The following is a 6,000-nucleotide window of genomic DNA, read 5'->3' on the forward strand; positions in this document are numbered from 1 at the left end:
AGTGTAGCGAAATGCTTGTGCTTCTAGTTCCGACAATGCAGTAATAACGAACAAGTAATCTAACTAACAATTCCAAAAAACTACTGTCTTATACACAGTGTAAGGGGATAAAGAATATGTACATAAGGATATATGAATGAGTGATGGTACAGAGCAGCATAGGCAAGATACAGTAGATGATATCGAGTACAGTATATACATAAGAGATGAGTATGTAAACCAAGTGGCATAGTTAAAGTGGCTAGTGATACATGTATTACATAAGGATGCAGTCGATGATATAGAGTACAGTATCTACGTATGCATATGAGATGAATAATGTAGGGTAAGTAACATTATATAAGGTAGCATTGTTTAAAGTGGCTAGTGATATATTTACATCATTTCCCATCAATTCCCATTATTAAAGTGGCTGGAGTAGAGTCAGTGTCATTGACAGTGTGTTGGCAGTAGCCACTCAATGTTAGTGGTGGCTGTTTAACAGTCTGATGGCCTTGAGATAGAAGCTGTTTTTCAGTCTCTCAGTCCCAGCTTTGATGCACCTGTACTGACCTCGCCTTCTGGATGATAGCGGGGTGAACAGGCAGTGGCTCGGGTGGTTGATGTCCTTGATGATCTTTATGGCCTTCCTGTAGCATCGGGTGGTGTAGGTGTCCTGGAGGGCAGGTAGTTTGCCCCCGGTGATGCGTTGTGCAGACCTCACTACCCTCTGGAGAGCTGTGCGTAATTGGCCGACTCCGACCACGGTAAAGGAGGTGCAGCGGTTCTTAGGGTTTGCCAATTACTACTGGAGGTTTATCCGGGGTTTTGGCCAGGTGACTGCTCCCATTACCTCACAGCTGAAGAGGGGGCCGGTGCATTTGCGGTGGTCAGTGGAGGCGGGCAGAGCTTTTAGTCGTCTGAAGGAGCTGTTTACCGATGCTCCCGTATTGGCTCATCCGGGCCCCTCTTTGGCACTCATGGTGGAGGTGGACACGTCCAAGGCTGGGGTTGGAGCCGTGCTATCACAGCGCTCGGGGACGCCACCGAAGCTTTACCCCTGCGCTTTTTTTTCGAGGAAGCTCAGTCCGGCGGAGCGAAATGATGACGTGCGGGACCGGGAGTTGCTGGCAGTGGTAAAAGTTCTGAAGGTGTGGAGACATTGGCTTGAGGGGGGAAACACCCTTTTCTCATCTGGACTGACCACCGTAATCTGGAGTACATCCGGGCAGCGAGGAGACTGAATCCTCGCCAGGCAAGGTGGGCCATGTTTTTCACCAGATTTCGTTTCACCATCTCTTATAGACCAGGGTCCCGTAACACTAAGGTCAACGCACTGTCCCGTCTTTATGATACCGAGGAGCAGTCCATCGATCCTACTCCCATACTTCCGGCCTCATGTCTGGTGGCACCGGTGTTATGGGAGGTGGACGCGGACATTGAGCGGGCATCACGGTTAGAACCCACGCCACCACAATGTGGTGCCGCTTGGTACGTGCCGCTTGGTGTTCGTGACCCTCCTCGGGTCATCCGGGAATTGAGAGGACGGTGCGGGGTCTTAGGGGGAGATACTGGTGGCCCACTTTAGCTAAGGACATGAGGTTTTATGTCTCCTCCTGTTCGGTGTGCGCTCAGATTAAGGCTCCTAGACACCTGCCTAGAGGGAAGTTACAGCCCCTCCCCATTCCACAACGGCCTTGGTCACATCTGTCGTTGGACTTCCTCACCGACCTTCCCCCGTCTCAGGGGAACACCACGATCCTGGTCGTTGTGGATCGGTTTTCGCATTCCTGCCGTCTCATCCGGTTGCCCGGTCTCCCTACGGCCCTGCAGACTGCGGAGGCCCTGTTAACCCACGTCTTCCGGCACTACGGGGTTTCTGATCGGGGTCCCCAGTTCACGTCCCGGGTTTGGAGGGCGTTCATGGAGCGTCTGGGGGTCTCGATCAGCCTGACCTCAGGTTTTCACCCCGAGAGCAATGGGCAGGTGGAGAGAGTGAACCAGGATGTGGGTAGGTTTCTGCGGTCGTATTGCCAGGACCGGCCAGGAGAATGCGCGATGTAAACACTGTCTTCATTGATAGACTCAGTCTGTCTATCACAGGGAAGGAAAGGGGGTATTATAAATGAGTTGATCGGCCAGCCAGGGTCCCACTGAGGAGCATCTCCTCCCCTGAGTCTTAAGGGCTGATTGATTGTTGGTCTATAGCCCCATTGACTACTGCTGCTGCTGAGGAGGAGACCCTATGAACCACATTTTCTTCTCTAAGACTAAAGCCCACTGAGGTGTGTGTGTCTCAGACCTTGTTTCTAAAATCCTGTGCCACTGCTCACCATGTGGTAGGTAATCAATGACCTCCAGAACCTCCTCTCTGTCCTAAACACACTCCTCAAGACCTCTGGGGAATGGCTAGAGGCCACTATTCACTGATCTAACCTTTTCCATTCACTTGTGGATGATGTATGATTCACACACGCAGGCTATCTACTTGAACGCCACAGAGAACAGCTCGATTCAGAGGAAGGTGGCAGACTACAAGAAGCAGCCACTGTGTTACCAACAGTAGAGAGGGGTGAGAGAATGTCCAGCCAATCACAAAATGTGTTTGATGAGCATAATGCAACCACTTATGTCAGAACACATGTTTCAAAACAGTCATTAGCAATACTGACAAGGTTAAAAAGGGAAGAAAAATATGCCCTGCACTAATTATTAATTAGCCTGTTGGTCTCTGCTGGTGATCAATAATGACAACACACACACACTGTGGGGCGTGCACACACACACACACACACACACACACACACACACTATTAATGAAACCAGATTACTGTCACCACAGATAGCACTCCAAGAAAGATTTCACCCGCTCTGGACTCTATCCGATTTCGGCTACACAAAACATGACATGTTGATTAAATATTTGTAAATATTTGCTTTGATTTCTCAAGCTTAGGTATTGAATATTAAAGCTTTGCTCTCAGAGTCCACTCACAGCACTGCTTATTGATCAATGTCAGTGTTTCCCCCTTTTCAGTGCGTGATAGTGGGTGCGGTAGTGGGAGTGGCCAGTGGTGCAGTTTTAGAGGCCCTCCTCCTAGCCAAAAATATCCTGCAATCCTACACATCTTGTCATGGGGCAGAGAGAACATATCACAGTTTTAAAACTAGTTTCTTGCAATTTTACGCGTTTCTCATGGGCCTGAGATAAAAATTGCCGTTTCAAAGCAAATGTTGTACAATTCAACACATTTCCCATTGTGCTGAGAAAATGTTCAGTTTTAAAGCTACTTTCCTGCAATTATAAAAATGTTGCCAAATTATGCCTTGTTCTTAACGCTATCTGAGTAACTCAAACGTTATAACAAAATCAACGGGGCCCATGCCATGACATTTTTTGAATTTCAGATTCTCCCTGACTCTCTAGTTAGTTCTCGAAGATGATCTTATTAAAAAAAATCTTGCTCCATTATCTTTTTCTACATATCTGGTTGTAGTCATTTAAGTTTACACTGAACACATTTTACCACCCTGAAAATTATTTTCCTAAATAAAATCGTTAAAAAACGGTGCGCAAAATGCATATAGGGGAAGCAATGAATGTGTTTTATTATACTTCACACACACACACACACACACAGACTGTGAGTGGTCTGATCAATGGATTTTGGGATGAAATAAAATAAAGTAATGGAAGGGATCTAATCAGACAGAGGGATGGAGGGAAGGAAGGAGGAAGAGACAGTGATGGAAAGATCCAGCTGGGGAGGAAGGGATGTACTGTACTGGAGAATGAGAGAGATGGACAGTGAGATGAGAGAGCAGAAGAGGAAGGACCAGGGCAGGCAGGGTTGTTGGCTCAGGGAGGGTTCATTCACAAGCCAGTGTCCCCTCCTGATTCAGAAGTACAGTCCAGAGACCCACTCTCTCACTGGCACCGCCAGCACTGTCAACATAACACAAAGGCAAAGGGAGATGCAAAACATGCCCTGCATCCTCTATTGAACACAGGAAGCTTCAGTTCCCTTTATAAAATGTAGTTACTCTGTAACTTTGTTAACTATATATTAATAAAATATAGCAATGAATGGTTGAAGTTTAAGGGAAGCAAACAGACCAACTTCTGTGTAAAATGACTTGCTAGTATATTACCACGTAATAACAAAAACATTGACATTACATTTGGCTACATGGTATCTGTGCAACTTCAAGTAAATTGTGGCCATGTTTCTCATTTTCAACTCAGGAGGTTGGCCCTGGATTTAAAGCTCAGCTGGCTTCAGAAAGGTTGAGCCCCTTTGGAGATAATGCTCTGAGCAAACAGAAAGATAATCTTCTAGAGTCTAGGCTGAATATGATCCCAATGCAGTCTATTCCATATCCGTGTCACTCTCATACCTGTCCTTATCCAGACAGACCCAGGAGAATATCAAATTCCTGATGTCACTATTTCTATATGGAAATATTTTGGGATTTTTTTATGTTGAACTAATTACCGAAAAATGACCCCACAGTAAGCATTTCACTGTTGTTTACGAAGCATGTGACAAATACATTTTGTTTTATGTTGATTTGATAGTGTGTCAGAGGGAGTCCTAAAATCCCATTAGAACACTAGTCCAGAAAGACAGGGAGTGCACCTATACAACTATTGCGATTTCATTATCACTTCAATGGTGTCAGTTATGTGTACATTTTCTGTCCGTTGAATGGTTTATTGTATTGTGTTAATCCATTTGAAGCCAAGTAAGTCAGGTTGGTTAACATGAACCAAGAAACAAACAATGTAACGTCTTGAAATGTAACGTTACATTGCTAGCCTGTTCATTGTCTCATTGTAGTCAGGGTCTGAGTCTGGGCCACCCGTTCAAAATGATCTTCGATAATTACAAAATAAACAATTAGGCAGATTAATTTTATTATATTTTTCTATCTATAGAATCGTCACAGATTTTAAAAATGACAAAAAGTAGCCTACCAGTAGTTACTCAATCCAATCGCCTACAGCCTAGGCAGCACCCATCATAAATAAGACATCAATCATGATAGATAGAGCACTGGATTTCGCTACAGGGAATTCCCAGAACCCTGTTTAGTGAACTAGCTGAAACATATTTAGGTGTTGTACAAATATTATTATTAATGAGTATCTGCAAATTGCCTAACAAAAGAACACAACACAACATTAGACAAAACTATAACAGCATCATCGTTTAACGTTCGAGCGCTCTGGTGCACCTTACCTAAAAAGCGAGTCCACTTTCTATTCTCGTAGAAGGGTGACAAATGGCTCTTGCAAAAGCAGAATTTTCGGTAAAATGCGAATTTATCAAAAAGTCGAGTTCCTTTAGTTACCAACACGGTTTCAGTGCGCGTTGTTGTGTATCCTCCGTTCCGCTATTGCGACCTCGAGCCAACCTCGTGCGGTTGAGCTAAAAAGCCTGTTCCCGAGCCATCTGGTATCCTGTCATTCCTTACCCAAATAAAAACAGCACTTCCTTGATGGACTCACTTCTCTGTCACTAGACAATCACGCGGGGGTTAGTCTATTCGGAGGTTCAAACTATTTCAAGAATGTATAGTCAATTCGGAGGTTCAAATTATTTCAAGAATGTATCATTCACAACGTTCTTAATAAAAATGGAGGAAGATAGTTTCCGAAGAGCTTTCTTAAAAAATCTCTCAAGTCGGCATTCCTTCTCTCACCACACGAGGATAGTACTCTGGACCAATCGAGCGCGCCGAAGCTACTCTATAGCGCGTGGTACTACGTCTACGTTCTCCAGTGTGACATGCAAACGACTTTGTCTGTAGCCTATCCTTAAATTTTTACAGAAATTTGAATTGAATAGCCCATACATATAAAATTGTGAGGGATGGATATATCATCACTTTTTATTTGCTGCTGAAGCTGACAACTGATGGTATTTTCTATCTAGTTGCTTCTCTCCACTCCCCTTTCCACACGTGTCTGTGTGTGTTGGTGTGTGCATACCTGAGCCACACCATGGTTAGTTACAC

At 44.7% G+C, this 6,000-nt stretch overlaps 1 protein-coding gene across 1 annotated transcript in view; it reads right to left on the reverse strand.

Annotated features, from left to right (window-relative positions):
• The window catches only part of pde4ba (phosphodiesterase 4B, cAMP-specific a), a 333,978-nt gene extending 328,531 nt beyond the window's left edge, over window positions 1-5,447 (reverse strand). The window contains exon 1 of the mRNA XM_042322358.1: window positions 5,223-5,447. The gene's annotated coding sequence lies outside the window, so the exon portion shown is untranslated. The remainder of the gene's footprint in view (window positions 1-5,222) is intronic.
• Between the last annotated feature and the right edge of the window lie 553 nt (window positions 5,448-6,000).

This window comes from Oncorhynchus tshawytscha, linkage group LG05 (assembly GCF_018296145.1).
Source record: "Oncorhynchus tshawytscha isolate Ot180627B linkage group LG05, Otsh_v2.0, whole genome shotgun sequence".
NCBI classification, from domain to species: Eukaryota; Metazoa; Chordata; class Actinopteri; order Salmoniformes; family Salmonidae; genus Oncorhynchus; species Oncorhynchus tshawytscha.